Source organism: Amblyraja radiata, chromosome 18 (genome assembly GCF_010909765.2).
Source record: "Amblyraja radiata isolate CabotCenter1 chromosome 18, sAmbRad1.1.pri, whole genome shotgun sequence".
NCBI classification, from domain to species: Eukaryota; Metazoa; Chordata; class Chondrichthyes; order Rajiformes; family Rajidae; genus Amblyraja; species Amblyraja radiata.
Window position 1 is genome coordinate 19,013,801 of NC_045973.1, and position 18,704 is coordinate 19,032,504.

General features: G+C 42.4%; 1 long non-coding RNA gene across 1 annotated transcript; it reads left to right on the forward strand.

Moving 5' to 3' along the window:
* The first annotated feature begins 663 nt into the window (after positions 1-663).
* On the forward strand, positions 664-15,559 carry LOC116983540. The gene is made up of 3 exons (XR_004414729.1): positions 664-674; positions 4,736-4,739; positions 15,523-15,559. It is a non-coding gene; the product is annotated as an uncharacterized LOC116983540 (long non-coding RNA).
* Positions 15,560-18,704: the final 3,145 nt, after the last annotated feature.

Genomic DNA, 18,704 nt, shown 5'->3' on the forward strand with positions numbered 1-18,704 from the left:
CCGAAAGGCTGCATCACCTACAAGCCAACTCACCGAATGGCTGCTCTGCCGAAAAGTCAAATAACGGACATGATGTCGCCGGGGCGGCGGGACTTGTCAGCGATTGGTCCAGACCCCCGCGTCCATCACATCACTGGCTGGTGGAGACGGGAGGGTGGGGGTCATTTCCACACACCATAGGTGACTGGGCACTCTGAACCCAAGCACCAAGTTGTAAGCGGCTGAAGGAGTGCATCCCTCGGGACAGCCCCCACTCTCCCACGGCCATGGCCGCTCTCCGCCTCATCTCCCCTGTGCATTTGGCTCGTATCCCTCTAAACCTGTCCTATTCATGTACCTGTCCAATTGTTTCCTAAACGAGATTGAGATTCTAAAGCTTATTGCTTGAGATGGTTCATGTTAATATGCTAGAGTCAGAGTCACGGCATGTCAGCTCAACGCGTCTAGGCCCACCGAGAATCCCGCCTAAACTAAATCCCATTTCCCCACATTTGGCCCATATCCCTCTCAGCCTTTCCCATCCATGTACCTGCCCAGATATTCCTTAAATGTTGCTAATATACCTGCCTCAACCATTCTCTCTGGCAGCTTGTTCCATATACATACAAACCTCTCTGTGAGCCTCTCAGGTTCCTATTAAATCTTCACCTTCTCATCTTAAACCTATGTCTCTAGTTCTTGGTTCTCCAACCCTGTGAATTCACCCTATATATGCCCCTTATGATTTTATAGATCTTCATAAGATCAACCTTCAGTCTCATATGCTTCAAGGAATGAAGTCCTAGTCTGCCCAACCTCTCCTTATAAATCAGTCCCTTATGATCACATTCACAAGCTATAGGAATAGAATTTAGCCATTCCGCCCATCGAGCCTATTCCGCCATTCAATCATGACTGATCTCGGCCTTCTAATCCCAATTTCATGCCTTCTCCCCATAACCCTTGACACCTGTTCTAATCAAGTTATATTCCTGAACTCATATTTGTGAATCTATTGTGCACGCTTTTCAGCTTAATGACATATTTCTCATTGCTGAATAGCCTAAACTGAACACAATACACCAAGTTCAGCCTCACCAACATCTTGTTCAACTGCAACAAAATGGTCCAACTTTTATATTCAATGTCGTTACTGATTCAGGGCAGCACCACTCAACACCATGTCCCCAAAACAGAAAATACTGGAAAAAATTCATCAGGTTGAGCTTCAGTAACTTCTACCTCAATGTCAGCAAGATGAAGGAGCTGTTGTCACCTTGAGGAACCGTAGCGGGATATATGGCCCAATCAGCATCAATGGTATAGAAGTGGAAATGGTTGAGAGCTTCAAGTTCCTTGGCATAAATATTACCAATGATCTGTCCGTGATCAAGAAGGCACACCAACGCCTTGACTTCCTCAGGATACTGAGGACATTTTGCATGCCTCCAACGACTCTTACAAACTTCTACAAATGCAACATAGAAACCATACTATAGATAATTGCTGGAATATCTCAGTGGAACAGGCAGCATCTCTGGAGAGAAGGAATGGGTGACCTTTCGGATCGAGACTCTTCTTCAGATTGTTCAACCATACTGTTGGGTTATATCACAGCTTTGTTTGGGTACAGCTCTGCCCCAAATAAATTGCAGAGAGTTGTATATGTATCCCAGTCCACCCCACAGACCAGACTTCCCACCATTGACTCCATCTATTCTCCACGCCACCTCGGGAAAGCAGCTAATCTAATCAAAGACTTGTTCCATCCTGGTCATTCCTTCTTCTCTCTGCTCCCATCGGGCAGAAGATACGGAAGCTTGTGAACGCCACCAGGCTCAGGACCAGCTTCTTCCCCTCTGTTATCAGGTTTCCTCCCTACTGTATATGTACCACTCTCTGCATGAACAAAATGCCTCTCAAGTTCCTGTGAAATCTTGCCCATTTCACCTCCGATCTATGCCTTCCATTTCTTGAATCCACTTCCCTGAGAAATGGACTGTGTGCATTCACCCAGGTTTGTGAAGTCTCAGCCTTGTAAATTCAACAATCAGTTCCCTGGTTTTACTGATGTTGAGAACAAGGTTGTATTTCTAGCATTGTGTAGTCAGACGATCAATCTCCCTCCTATGTTTAAGAAAGAACTGCAGATGCTGGAAAAATCAAAGGTAGACAAAAATGCTGGAGAAACTCAGCAGGTGAGGCAGCATCTATGGAGCGATGGAAACGGTGACGTTTTGGGTCGAGACCCTTCATCAGACTGATGTGGTGGTGGGGGTGGCTCTCACCAGGGTCTCCTCCCTATCCCATAGCTCCGCTTTCACTCCCCATTCCCCCACTCGTAACAAGGACAGAGTTCCCCTTGTCCTCACCTTCCACCCTACCAGCCATCACATACAACAAATAATCCTCCAACATTTTCGCCACCTCCAATGAAATCCCACCATTGGCCACATCTTCCCATCTCCTCCCCTTTCGGCTTTGTGCAGAGACCACTCCCTCTGTAACTCCTTGGTCAATTTGTCCCTTCCCACCCAAACCACCCCCTCCCCTGGTACTTTCCCTTGCAACCACAGGAAATGCTACACTTGTCACTTTACCTCCCCCCTCGACTCCATCCAAGGACCCAAGCAGTCTTTCCAGGTGAGGCAGAGGTTCACCTGCACCTCCTCCAACCTCATCTATTGCATCCACTGTTCTAGGTGTCAACTGCTCTACATCATCCTGGGACTCCTCTATGGCCAGAGTGAGTCCCACCGCAAATTGGAGGAGCAGCACCTCATATTTTGCTTGGGTAGTTTACACCCCAGCGGTATGAACATTGACTTCTCCAATTTCAGGTAGTCCTTGCTTTCTCCCTCCTTCCCCTCCCCTTCCCAGCTCTCCCACAGCCCACTGTCTCCGCCGCTTCCTTTCTTCGTCCCGCCCCCCACCCCCATATCCGTCTGAAGAAGGGTCTCAGCCCAAAACGTCACCTATTCCTTCGCTCCATAGATGCTGCCTCACCCGTCGATCTCCCTCCTATACTCTGATCATCATTATCCGTATTTCATCCAACAACATTGGTGTCATCATTGAATTCAAAGATGAAGTTAAATCTGTGTCCTGCTATATAATCATCAGTATAGAGCAGGGGTCTGAACATACACCCCCGAAGTGCGGAGGAGGAGGAGGAGGAGGAGGAGGAGGAGGAGGAGGAGGAGGAGGAGGAGGAGGAGGAGGAGGAGGAGGAGGAGGAGGAGGAGGAGGAGGAGGAGGAGGAGGAGGAGGAGGAGGAGGTGTTGTTGCCAATTCGCACCAACTGTGTTCTGTTGATGAGGAAGTTGAGAATCCAGTTGCAAAGGGAAGTTCTCTGAGCTTGGTAATATGTTTGGAGGGGGTGATGATCTACAGTCTATGAACAACAGCCTGACATATGTATTTTTATTGTATAAATGGTCCAGCACAGAGTAGAGTTCCAGTGAGATTGTATCCCTCATTTATCTGTTGTGGCAGTAAGCAAATAGTAGTGGGTTCATGTTCTTGCTGAGGTAGGAGTTGATGTGCACCACAACTAACCTCTCAAAGCACTTCATTACCACAGTAATTACATTAGTGCAAGTCGATAGTCACTGAGGCATGTCACATTACTCTTCTTAGGCACCAGTATTATTGATGCTCTTTTAAAGCAGGTGGGAATCTCAGACCTCAGTAATGAGCAGTGGATGATGTCCACAAAAACTTTGATTAGCCCTCATTAGGAGTATTGTGTGCAGTTCTCGTTGCTCCATTACAGGAAGGATGCTTTGGAGCAGATCCAGAAGAGGTTTTCAAATTTATTCTCGATATCTCAATACACTTGAACTATTGATTGTTCATTATCTACTCTGCCTGTTACAAGCTGGGAACTCCAATAGATGTGTTCAACATGATTGCCTTTTCATTAATCCATACTTCATTGTATTATAATGTATGAAATATGCTACTTGACATTCCACAATAAGCATTGCATCCTGTTTCCAATGACCCAAGTTAATTTGATGACATGCTGTTATTCACAATAAAACTGCGCACACAAATCCTCAACAATTCCTGCATATATTGACTTCACCCAGGCTTATAAATCAGTCTGAAGAAAGGTCCCGATCTAAAACATCACCTAGCCATGTTATCCGAGGATGCTGCCTGTCCCACTGAGTTACTCCAGCACTTTGTGGCCTTCCTATAAATCAAAATATGCCTTATCTTGTTCAGACTTTACTTAACACTTTAGCGATACAACGTGGAAACAAATCCTTTGGTGCACCGAGTCCCCGCCGACCAGCTATCATCCCATACACTAGCACTATCCTACACACAAGGGAGAATTTACAGAAGCCAACTCTACTGCTACAACTCTACAAAAAGCTACAAACCTGCTCATCTTTGAAGTGTGGGAAGAAATCGGAGCACCCGGAGTAAACCCCACGTGGTCACAGGGAGGACGCACAAAAGTCCGCACAGACAGCACCCGCAGTCAGGATTGAACCCGGGTCTCTAGCGCTGTATGGCAGCAATTCTACCACTGAGCCACTTATGTTCAAACATATTTAAAATCTTTTTAAATCAATTTATTGGAAGGTATATATTTATATATAAACTACATAAATACTGTATATGTATAGGTCATTGCTGGTGTACATGTTGATATATTATGGCTGTCAACATTTATAAAATATATTAGTTGAATGCTAAACCAACCCATTAGTCATATCCTTACATGCTAATCTTTCACCAGTCAGGTATGACATAATGACCTGCTGCTTGCAAAGTTAATCTTGGAAATTGTTTTTTATTACTGTCAAGAGAGCTTTCTAAAATAATTGTACATCAAATCCATCCCATTCACAATTCATTGCAATGAGATGCAAATAAACTAGGCATAAATGTTAATGTTGTCTTGCAATAATCAGTTGCCTAACGTTGGCTAGACAGATGAACACTTTACTCTTTTCAATTATTATAAGCTGTTTACAACATGTAGTGCTTCCATATTTCTGAGAAATGATTCATGTATTCTTAATGTATAATTGGGGAAACATTGACATTTTGTTGCCTGCTTCATTGAAAAATAAACGCTAATGTATAATAGACCATAAACCTGTGTTTTGCATAAACCTTCTCTCCACTGTATTTTGAATGACCACATATTGATACTTGTGAAGGCTGTATATGCTGTATATGAGTTACAGATACTGTGTTGAGACATGTCCCCTTTTATTCTATCTCATCCATGCCAACAATCAAACACCTGTTTACACTGATCCTACGCTAATCTCTTTTTTATTGGGTTTTCACCATATTCACATTACTCCCCCAGATTCTACCACTCATCCACACAAAGAACAATTTACAGTGGACAGTAAACCCACCATCTGCCCATCTTTGGGATGTTGGAGAAACATAGGAGCTCCAGGTGGTCACTTTGAGAATGTGTAAATCCACACAGAGAGAACTCGAGGGCAGGACAGAGCCCGGGTCTCTGACATTGACTCGTTATTATAATCTTGCAGGACTCTCTACAACACTCTGCAATTTTGTGCGGACTTAGATAAAGCTGTTCACAAACCAAGCTGTGATGCATCCCCTCAGTATGTTTTCTGTGCTGCATCTGTAGAAGTTTGTAAGAGTCACTGGAGATATGCCGAATTCCCTGGTGTGCCTTCTTGGCTGTCACACGAGTGTGGTTGGCCCACGACACATTATTGGTAGTATTAACGCCAAGGAACTTGAAGCTCTCAAACATTTCCAGATCTGCACCATTGATGCTAATTGGGGCATGTACTCCACCATGCTTCCTGAAGTCAATAACTAGCTCCTTCGTCTTGCTAACATTGAGGGAAAGGTTATTGTCCTGACACCATGTCATTAAGTTCTCTGTATCCTTCCCGTACTCTGACCCGTCATTTTTTATGGTTTGGCCCACCAGTGGTGTCACAAATTAGTAGATGGAATTAGAGCCAAATTTGGCCACACAATCGTGAGTGTAAAGGGAGTATAGTAGGGGACTGAGAATGCATCCTTGCTGAGCACTGGTGTTGAGAATCATTGTGGAGGAGGTGTTGTCACCTATCCTCACTGATTGATATCTGTGGGTCAGGAAGTTGAGGACACAATTCCAGCGAAGGGAACAGATTCCTAGATCCTGAAGTTTGGAAGGGATTATGGTGTTGAAGGCAGAGCTATAGTTGATAAATAGGAGTCTAATGTAGGAGTCCTTCTTGTTCAGGTGAGGAGGAGGAGGAGCCATCTTGGTGAACGGCTGCTAGCCAGCAGCCGTCCGTTTTAAATCCGTTTTTTTTATAGTTTTTACTGAGTCCTGTTTTTTGTTTGTAGGGGATATGGTCTTTTTAATGTGGGGGGTAGGTGTAAACCTAATTTCTAGGTCCCTACCTGGTCGGTGTGGCAGCTTCTTCTCCGGGCTGCCCGTCGATCCGTCCTCGTGGCCTACCTGAGGGCTTGGAGCGCCGTTTCCTGGCGGGAACCGCCCAGCACCTCGGCCTCGGCGGCGGCACGGCATTGGAGCGCTGGTGCGGAGCGGAGCGGGCGATGCCTTGCCTGGGTCGCCGCGCTGGAGCGACGCGCTGGAGCTCTGGCGAGCTGGACCGCCGAGAGCAACAACTCCGGGCTGCGGGCTGCGGAGAGGCGGCGCCGACTTTGTCATCTGGAGCCTGGGAGCTCCAAACCGGCGCGGCCTTGTCGGCTTCGGCAGCTGCGGGCTCCAACCAGAAAGCGGCCGTTCCAAGTGGCCCAGCCGCCGAAAGGACTCTCCCGACGCCGGGGCAAGACCACCCGGTGAGAACGGCCAGGGACATCGGGCCTCCGTAGAGGCAATTGCGGTGGCCTCAATAGGCCTGACTTTGGGGTGAACATGGGGTGGGGACTGGACATTGTGCCTTCCCCCATAGTGCTATCCACTGTGGGGGGATGATTTTTTTTGTCTAACTGTAGTCTTGTAAGTCTGTGTCCAAGATGGCTGCCGTGAAGGGAGAGTGGACGCTGGCACGAATTGGTTGCCACTGCTCTCTCTTCACACTGTGTTTTTGATTTTCTGTTTTTGGATTGAATTCTGTTTTTAATTTGTGTCTCTGTGATGTCTTTATTATTTGTTATATTCCGATTATATGTTATTCCGATTAAATGTCTATTATTGTTATGTCTGTATTCTTTCTTTATGTGCTGCACGGAGAGGACGCTGGCGCTGTTTGTTCGCCGCTTCTCCGTTTGCTATTGTCTGTTACTATTGTAAAGCGACTTTGAGTCTTAGAAAAGCGCTATAAAAATAAAATTTATTATTATTATTATTAGGTGTTCCAGAGATGGGTTTAGGGCCAGGGAGATGGCATCTGCTGTGGACCTGTTGTGTCGGGAAGCAAACTGCAATGGATCAAGGCTGGCTGGGAGGCTGGCATTAATGTGCACCATCACCAGTCTCTCTCGAAGCACATCATGGTGGTGGAGGTTGAGCCACAGGACGGTGGTCATTGAGGCATGCTACCCTGCATCTCTTTGGCATCGGGATGATAGTTGTTTTTTTTTGAAGTAGGTTGGGTCCTCATGCTTCTTATGCAAATAATGTTAATTTATATGCACAAATCGCACAACCTAAATATCAGGCCAATGAGGTAATGCTAATCTCCCAATAGTGCTCCCCCCCAACAATATTTATTTTCTCATTATTCTGCATAATTAAAACGCAGAGGCTGACTAGTTACTGCCTGAGATCTGAGTATGCTTGGCATACATGTATTTCCATTCGAGATCCAATTTGAGATATCGCCCAAAGACCTTTCCATACACATGGAGAATGACCCCGTTTGACAAAGCCTCACTTGCCCCTTCACACCCTCACACTTAAGGGCCTGTCCCACTTGGGCGTCATTTACGCGACATGCCGGTAGTGACTGTCGCGCGACTGTCGTCTAGCATTACGACAGTCGCACGTCAAGTGCTCATGAGGGCCCTGCTTCTTTTGGGAGCCATTTGCGATATCGTTCATACTTCGTTCGATCTCCGTGGCAAGGATTTTCCCAGTGAAAATCAAAGATACTATGGTGAAAATGTTTTAAAGCTACGCGCGATTTATACTTGGGTGACCACATGGTGCGGCGCTCAAATGACGCGCCGAAGGCGTACGGTGGCGCATGGTTACAGACGTTGACTCACGGTGACGCATAATATATTAGCATAGGCAATATTTGTTCATCACCGTGCGTAACCATGCATCTCCACGCGCTCCACGTACGCCATCAGTACGTTAGTGTGCGCAAGGGATACGTCACGCAGGTGGCGCACGAGGATCAGATATATCCAAAGACGCTGTGGGAAGATAGAGAATAATTTGCAGGTACCCTGACTAAGGTATACGAATCGTTGTTAGATATGGCTGAGGTGCCGGAGAACTGGAGGATTTAATGAATTAAATTAATATTGTGCCTCTATTTAAGTAAGGCTGCAATGAAAAGCCAGGGAACTATAACCCGGTGAGCCTAATATATGCGATAGGCAAATTACTGGTGAGTATTCTGAGGGATAAGATATATATGCATTTGGATAGATGGGGGCTAATTATGTAAAGTCAACACAGCTTTGTACGTAGGAAATAGATTGAGTTTTTTGAATAAGTAACTAAAAAGATTGATGAGGGCAAAACCGTAGACATTGTCTATAAGAACTTCAGCAAGTAATTTGATAAGATTCCGCATGGTAGGCTGCTTTGGAAAGTTAGATTGCGTGTGATCAAGGGAGAGCTAGCCAACTGGATAGAGAGTTGTTTAAGAAGGAATTGCAGATGCTGGGAAATCAAAGGTAGACAAAAGTGCTGGAGAAACTCAGCGGGTGCAGCAGCATCTATGGAGCGAAGGAAATAGGCAACGTTTCGGGCCGAAACGTTGCCTATTTCCTTCGCTCCATAGATGCTGCCTCACCCGCTGAGTTTCTCCAGCACTTTTGTCTACCTACAACTGGATAGAGAATTGGCCTCATGGAAGGAAGCAGAGGTTGATCGTGGAAGGTTGTTTTTCAGACTGGAAGCTTGTGACAAGTGGTGTGCCTCAGGGATTGGTTCTGGGCCCTTTGTTGTTTGTGATTCATGTCAACAATACGGATGTGAGTGTACAGGGCAAGTAAGTTTGCAGATGATAGTTGGTGGCATGGCAGATAGTGAAGATGGTTATCAAATTGCAACAGGTCTTGATCAGCTGGGCAGGTGGGATGAGGAATGGTTAATTGAGTTTGTAGATGGAATAGAACATTGAAGATCCCCACATTTGACCTTAATGGAAAGAAAGTCACTGATGAAGCAGCTGATGCTGCAGACCGATCAAAGCACAGGGGCTTCCAGGGATATGAATGATCTGTCATATACAGTGCATTCAGAAAGTATTCAGACCCCTTCACCTTTTCCACATTTTGTTACGTTACAGCCTTATTCAAATTTTTTTCTTTTTTATCATCAATCTACAAACACCCCATAATAAAAAAGTGAAAACAGGCGTTTAGAAATTTTTGCAAGATAATTAAAAAGAAGTAACTGAACTTTGCTAAGACACCATTGGCAGCGATAACAGCCTCAAGGCTTCTTGGGAATGATGCTGCAAGCTTGGCACACCTCTATTTGGGTAATTTCTCCCATTCTTCTCTGCAGATCCTCTCAAGCTCTGTCAGGTTGAATGGGGAGCGTCGATGCACAGCTATTTTCAGGTCCCTCCAGAGATCTTCGATCGGGTTCAAGGCTGGGCCACTCAAGGACATTCACAGACTTGTCACGAAGCCACTCCTGCGTTGTCTTGGCTGTGTGCTTAGGGTCGTTGTCCTGTTGGAAGGTGAACCTCTGCCCCAGTCTGAGGTCCAGAACGCTCTAGAGCAGGTTTTCATCAAGGATCTCTCTGTACTTTGCTCCGTTCATCTTTCCCTCGATCCTGACTTTCCCTCGATCCCGCCACAGAAAAACATCCCCACAGCATGATGCTACCACCACCATGCTTCACCGTAGGTATGGTATTGGCCAGGTGATGAGCGCTGCCTGGTTTCCTCCAGACGTGACACTTGGCATTCAGGCCAAAGAGTTCAATCTTGGTTTCATCAGACCAGAGAATCTTATTTCTCATGCCTTTTGGCAAACTCCAAGCGGGCTGTCATGTGCCTTTTACTGAGGAGTGGCTTCCGTCTGCCTACTCTACCATAAAGGCCTGATTGGTGGAGTGCTGCAGATATAGTTGTCCTTCTGGAAGGTTCTCCCATCTCCACAGAGGAACTCTGGAGCTCTGTCAGTGACCATCGGGTTCTTGGTCACCTCCCTGACCAAGGCCCTTCTCTCCCGATTGCTCAGTTTGGCCGGGCGGCCAGCTCTATGAAGAGTCCTGGTGGTTCTAAAGTTCTTCCATTTAAGAATGACGGAATGCCACTGTGCTCTTTGGCACCTGCAATGCTGCAGAAATTGTTTTATACCCTTCCCCAGATCTGTGTCTCGACACATCCTGTCTCGGAGGTCTACCGACAATTCCTTTGTCTTCATCGCTTGGTTTTTGCTCTGACATGCACTGTCAACTGTGAGACCTTATATAGACAGGTATGCGCCTTTCCAAATCATGTCCAATCAATTTAATTTACCACTGGTGGACTCCAATCAAGTTGTAGAAACATCTCAAGGATAATCAATGAAAACTGGATAGTCAAGTCAAGTCAAGTTTATTCGTCACATACACATACGAGATGTGCAGTGAAATGAAAGTGGCAATGCTCGCGGACTTTGTGCAAAAAGACAAACAAACAAACAAACAAACTATAAACACAATCATAAACACACACATATTCTTTTACATATTAAATATTGGAAGGAAAAACGTTCAGTAAAGTTAGTCCCTGGTGACTAACTAAGGTCCCTAAGGTCAATTTTGAGCGTCATAGCAAAGGGTCTGAATATTTATGCAAATGTGATATTTCAGTTATATCTTTTTAATTACTTTTCAAAAAATTCTAAACACCTGTTTTCGTTATTTCATTCTGGGGTATTGTGTGTAGAATGATGATTAAAAAAAATAATTTAATCCATTTTAAAATAAGGCTGTAACGTAACAAAATGGGGAAAAAGTGAAGGGGTCTGAATACTTTCCGAATGCACTGTAAATCTGGCTTCACGCAAATTCTCCCATACATTTTCAAAGTAATTAAACTAGTAATAATGATGATAAAATATTTCTTGATATTCATTATCGACTGGATACAGTAATTATTCAATTAGTTTAATTATGGGTAGTGTTAGGGTAATTATTCAATGAAATAAAATTACATCAGGTTTATGTAGAGTGATATAATATGGAGGAAGAAGGCACTCGACCCGAAACGTCACCTATTCCTTTTCTCCAGAGATGCTGTCTGACCCGCTGAGTTACTCCAGCACTTAGTGTTTTTTAATTAACAACCCGGGCTTGCTAAAGTCACAATATAAATGATAGTTGTTCCTCTCTATAAGTATCCAAGCTGGTTAAAAATAGCCCACTATAGTTATATATTTGAAACCCAGGAGTTAGGTTTCTGACTTGGGATACAGAGTGTAAAGTGAAGTCATACTTCAGACTTCTATCCAATTGTCTGCATGATAGCAAATGTAAAATCTCCAAAAACCAACAAGCTCAGCCAATGTAAAAAAAAATAGTTTTTCTTCACATTAATAAATATTCCTCGATGCATTGAGAAATGACAACGTGTTCCTTTACCAGCGTGTCACTTTAGAAAGCGTGCAAAACATTTGTCAAAGAGAATGAAAGACTGAAGCACTTTTTAATCCAGTGGTTACCCACCAGAATATGCACTTTTCATCTTTGCAACAATGAGACCCTTCTTCATTCATCAACTCTTTTAAGTCCAGACTTAAAACTTATTTCTACCCTCAAGCCTTTCTTGAGGTCCTCTGAGGGAGCGCTGTATGCATTTATACATGTATTGTTGATCTATGTACCACAGTTTGTCGCAAGTTAGTACCTGCTCTAATGTAAAGCACTTTGGTCAATGAGAGTTGTTTTTAAATGTGCTATAGAAATAAAATTGACGACTTGACCTCCAAGTGTATTACCTGATAGAGATTAAGGAAAAACCTGTTCCAACATAAACATCCAGCAAACTTGTAAGGTTTACTGTCAATGGCCCAGCAGCCTTGATTTTATTCAAATGTTATCATGGGATGTGGAAGTTGCTGGCAACACAATTTCTATCTCTAATTCCCTTCAGAAAATGTTGATCCAGTCTAGTTTTGACACTACAACACCCATAGTGTTACAACACCCATAGTGTTGCAGGAAGGTCCAGGAGTTCAGCCATTGACTGGACCAGTTGCCATTTCTAAGTCAGGATTGAAACATTAGTCTTAAGGTTTCGACCCGAAACATCATCCATTCTTTCTCTCCAGAGCTGCCGCATGTCCCACTGAGTTACTCCAGCATATTGTGTCTATCTTTGGTTTAAACCAGTATTTCACTTGTGTGAATGGGTGATGATTGCTCAACGTGGTCTCAGTGGGCTGAAGGATCTGTTTCCATGTCGTATCTGGCAAAAACTGACCACCAGAAAATGTCATTCCAAAAATCTGCTTGAGACATACTTTCCAGATCTGTATCTGTTAATTGGAACAAGGTACAACATACTGATTCCAATATCAATTAGAGATGTAAAGGCCACACAGTAGCATACACTATTACAAAAATACATTTATGTTCACAATAGTCACCTCTCCTGAGGCTAATGTTTGTAAAATATTAATAATGACATTACTGGTTTGTATTAATATATAATTATTTTGTGCTCTGAATAAGACCCTTTTGCATTAAACCCTTATGTGTTATACTCATTCACACAGCTACAAGCAAAAACATTATATCAATTTCTTAATGACAGGTCTGCTATTTATGAAGACATTTTAAAGACAAAACAGACACTGTTATGTTTCCAAACTTCATAAAGTTATTATAATTAATGAAATAAAGTAAACTGATCTTCCCAAACTCTCAATGGGTGCATGTATTGAGATTAATATTGAGCTATTTGAAAGATATATGTCAGATTTGGTTCATGTGCTCAGTTGATTTTTGTGGTGATGCCAACTGAACTTTCAGAAAGGTATAACCAGCCTGGATATTAGATTATCCAAAAAACAGTGGTTAGATGTCTGTGCATGGATGCAAAATGGATTTCCATAAGACAACAGATTTATCAAAACGTCGTGGCACAAAAGCAGTCTATTTGATCCATCAAGTTCAAGCCACCAAATTGTGTTGCAATTTAATCAATCCTGCCCTTATTTCCATGTAGCACAACAGGTTAATTTCCTTCAAGTATCCATCAAATATCTTGTTGAATGCTTCCAAAACACATCCAGATTGTGGATTCCAGTTACATTTTCTTATGTTTAATTTAGTTTAGAGTTACAGCATGGAGACAGGCCCTTCGGCCCACCGAGTCCGCACCCGATCAGCGATCACCCTGTGCACTAATTCTATTGGACACAGTGGGGACAATTTGCAGAGGCCAATTAACCTACAAAGTTGCTCGTCTTTGGAAAGTGGGAGGAAATTGTAGCACCCGGAGAAAGTCCACGCGGTCACAGGGAGAATATACAAATTCCACACAAAGCACCTGTAGTGAGGATAGAACCCGAGTCTCTGGTGCTGTAAGGCAGCCGTTCCATTGCTGTGCCACTGTGCCGAACAAACTGTCATTTTTACAAAATATCTTATATCCATAAAGAACAATCACTTAAATGAGGTAACAGGCAGCCTGTTTGATGTTTGTTTCTTATAATTAATCACAAATAACTCACTTGAGATTATCAGCAGATAAAGAGTTAACATATTTATAAAATATTTATAAAACTCAATTGATAATGTCTGCTGTTGGTACCTGTCTTGCTTTGATTTATACAAACACCAGTTTGTAATAAGTAGCAGAATACATTTTGTGCCAGCTTCAAATTGACGATATTCCTAGCCTATTTAGTGCACAGGACATGCATGCAGCTCAAGCTACAAGCAATATAAATAAACCGCTGCGTAATTAAACTGTGGAAATGGAATCAGATTAGAAAGCATTGTCGTCTTTTCATTGACCTTTATGGATAGAATCATGAAGCATCGAAACCCAATTATAAATATTGCATTAAATTTGTGATTTCAATAATATAGGCTCAGGTTGACTGAAAGCATTCTGCAAAATCCTCACGCTATAATATTGGCATCTTTATGCTTAACACTTTCACATGCAAATATTTGTTTTTCTTATTTGCATGAAAATATCAGTGCAGCTGAAATTAAGAAGGGTACTTCTCCGTGGATTGTCACCTTGTCGTGGTGGAGAAGTTTGTGTGGTCCTGAGATCCCGAAAGCTATGCCGTCTTGAGCTATGCTCCTGGTATGGTCACCAATGGCGGTAAGGTCAAAGGGAAGAACACTGACAAAGAGCAATCCAACCACGACCTCAACGGTGGAACAGGCGGAGGATGATGGCTGACCTTAGTGGAGCGTCACAACGCTGGGAAGGCGGATGAAGGCTGCAGCAGAATAGGGTCTCCGGTCATCTTGGACTCCATGCCACTGGATCCTGACCCAGATCTGTCAAGGACTGCCTGTGCACCAGTCTCCCCACGTTAAATAAAGTCACGCACTAGCGTCCTCCAACCCTGGAGACACCCATGGTCAGCCATGACCGAAGGGGGCCTAAGAAAAAAGGAAGACTGACCCAAAACATCATCTGTCCATTTCCATCCACAGATGGCCTGGCCTGCTGAGCTCATCCAGCAGATTGTCTTTTGTTCATTTAGATAGCAGACAACAGTAAAACTGTCCAGACCAGAGAGCTTTTTAAATGCAAAGTAACCATGTTTTACCTTCAAAGTTCTCAAAGCTCTTTATTTAGCAATGAAGTGGAATATAGTCCGTTTCTTTGTGATGGTTTTTATTAAAGGAAAAATTTGGTTGGGAGACCAGAAATTCTTGCTTTTAAAGTGACGTCAAATACTAATGAACATTATCTGAGCTAACTCATAGTATCTTGATTTTACATCTCATTTGGAAGTTATTTAATGCTGGGCCGGTCATTCAGTAAACCTCCTTTAATCCTGCACACTCAGAACTTTGGCAGATATTCTGGACTATTAGATTTAGACTTTCGGCCCACCGAGTCCATGCCGACCAGCAATTTCCCAGTACACTAACACTATCCTGCACATTAGGAACAATTTACAATTTTACTGAAGCCAATTAACCTGTAAGTCTTTGGAATGTGTGAGGAAACCAGAGCACCCGGAGAAAACCCATGCAGTTAAAGGGAGAACATACCAATTCTGTACAGACATCACTCATAGCCAGGATCGAACCCGGGTCTCTGGCGCTATAAGGCAGCAACTCTACCGCGGCGTCACCCTGTTATTCCATTATTGTTCCTTCAAACATGTAATTTGCTTTTTCTTTAAATGTTATGTACATTATATTTTAATGTAAAGCCTATGTTCAAAGATGATATGGGAACAAGCCCAAGGCAAGTTTAAAGAGCATGTCGGAAACAGAACCTGATACATTTCAAATGAGTGCAATTCAATTCAATTCAACTTTAATGTCATTGCACAAATACTGAGTATGGGTACAACGAAATGCAGTTTAGCGTCAGTCCGTAGTAGTAGTGCAATATAGAAATTAAAAAAAAAAAAAAAGAGGATACAGAATGATCAAAAATACAGAATAATTAAACAATGTTAATAGTTAATAGAATCAGATTAAAGGAAGCATGAGAATGGGACCTCCAGTGAATTGATGGGGAGCATTGAAACAGGTACACCAGTGAATGGAAAACATCCCCAGGGAAACTTTGGAAACCATTGATGCCTCATAAAAAGCACCGGTTTAGGCCATTGCAAATGTCCTTTTGCCTCTTTCCTTTCTTTTAGTCATGCTAAATAGTCGGAGAGTGGATTTTCAGAATATATTAAGTTAGTTTATGTATTAAATTCCCACAAGGGTGTTAAATGCACACATTTCTGATCCTGTTGTACGAATACAGCCAGTAGAGAAAGACTGGCAAGCTTGGTGTGTGCCACATCTGCGTACATGTCTCCTGTATTTCTGTATCCCTCCCAAAGATACTGGAAAGTACTGTGAATCAAATTAGCAATTTTCTTAAACAGCAGGAAATCTCACAATGAAGGTCAGCATCCTTGCTCAAACCTACCTCGTCATGTAAACTGGTAAACATTTGGATCATGTTTGTCATAAAGGGACACACCTTAGGCTAAAGATACATGTTACAGATAGGCACATTAAACCTAAGATAGATCACAAAGTGCTGTAGTAACTCTGAGCATCTCTGAAGAAAAGGAATAGGTGACGTTTCGGGTCGGAACTCTTCTTTAGACTGAGTCTGAAGAAGGGTCTTGAACCTTTACTCCAGCACTTTGTTTCCATCTTTGGTATAAACCAGCTTCTGCAGTTCCTTCCTGCACATCTAAACCTGTCTTAGTAGAAGCTATGTGAAATGAAGAAATAGTCTTTCTACATATGCCAAGACCCTTGACACTCTTTTACAGGTCTTATTGGCTTATTGTCCATAACAGCACAAAGAAAACAAGCACCCAATATATAATTATCCTGCATTTGGCATTTGGTGATTTGGTGATTTATCAGGCCAAAGAAAGCAACATGGATAGCTTCATATTGCCAGCCGATAATTAGAAGATTGCAGAAATAAAATTACGCTTTTAAAGAACAAAATATGTTGAAGTTTAATTTCTACTTTTTTTTATCTTTGTTGTTAGAATACTTCATATAGATTGTTAAATCTACGAAGAGTTGCATTTTCAGGTAAAAAATAAAATGTGTGTAAATTCCCAGCAAATTATCAGACTATTGGGGTATTAAATTCATGGCTGAGAATTTTTCTGATCTGAATAAGATTTGTAATATTTCTGCTCTGAAGGTACCTGGAAGGTACAATTATGCTTTCTATTAATGTAATAGACAATTATGCCTGTAATTTGCATATATAAATTACTCAAATACTCCTACATTGCGATAATCCCTAATTAATGTGTTAATAAATTATTCTAATTAAACAATTAAAAATACAGATTAGTAGTGTTTTTCTTACAACTAAACAAAATCATGCTAGAAACTGAATTGCATCATCTCTTGGTGAACTAAACATGTGTTAACCCTCATTGGGATCCCTGGGGGGAAATAATCAATTTCTTGATTTATTTCCCTGGGGGGAAATAAATCAAGAAATTGGGAAAAGATGCATCGTAAACATAGCAATTAAATTTAGTGACAGAATCATACACCTGAACAGGGTCTGTGCTATTTCAAACATCATTGCTTTAAGAGCATTAGATATTAAAGTCACCCCTGCCATAAATATCTGCAGAAGAGCTTGCAAATTGCAAACCACTCAGCTCTTCAAATCTGTTCTGTCATTTAACAAGATCATTAAGGTCTACCTGATATTCAGAGGGCAGCAACAACATATAGGCATGCATAAATAGTAAATAATAGGATAAAATGCCGAGAATACTCAAGAAGTCATGCAGCATGTGTGGAAAAACAGAGTTTACATGGAGACTAAAGGAACTGCAGATGCTGAAGAAGGATCCCAACCTGAAACGTCGCTATCCATTGTCTGAAGAAAGATCCCAACCTGAAACATCACCTATCCATTCCCTCCTCAGATGCTGTCTGACCCGCTGAGTCACTCCCGCACTTCGTGTTTTGAACATTTCAAATCAATGACCTTTCATCAAAAGTCAGAACTAAGTTCGCAGAACAGTGATTGAAAGTATAGGAGGCTTTGCAATTGAAAACTAAAGTTCCAGTAAGCTAGAAGAGTGTAGATGCAAAGGGCTCAGATACAGAAGTTATTAAATGTCGCAGCATAAGTGAGCAAAGCTATTACAGGTAAAAACAAGCAATGTGGTTACTCTCCACCGAAACAGAATTCAAAAGTCAGGGAATTATGTAAAAATCATTTAGAGCACGATTAGCTCACTCTTATTGTGCAGTGCAGAGTTCGACAATCCACATCAGCACTGGAGAAAGGGCAAAAAAGATTTACAGGCCATATATCCCTCCAAATTTCTCCTATCCATGTCTGTCTCCTAACTTATGTGATACAATATGATACAATAGAACTTTATTTATCCCAGGAGAGAAATTAATCTGCCAAGTCATAAAACACAAGATATATTTCTGTACAACTGCTAATTAGAGGTGGTTTATAAACGTCGCAGTTTATTTATTTTTTATTTTTTTGACATTGGTTGGAAGTTGCATACCAAATCTCGTTGCACTGATGTGCAATGACAATAAAATATATTATTATTATTATTATTAGTTTGGTGATACTCTACTGGACTGATTGTAAGAAAATTATTTCACTGTGCATTTGCACTTCACACATGTGACAACAAAGCCCCATTGAAATTTCTTTATGCAGAGAGTTGGAGAATGGTACTGACCGCCACAGGATATGGTGCAGGATATTAACACAGATGCGCTAAGGGCAGGACAGAAGGCAAGATGGAATGGGATATAATGAAGGGGTGAGGTAAGTTGGATTATCAAAACATACACTTCAGCAATGAGCAAGTTCACTAACAGTTAGATTCTACATCTAGAGGCCCCGCTCCAGGTTGAAGAGTGCCTGGCATCATCGCCCCGCACGGCTTGGAATGG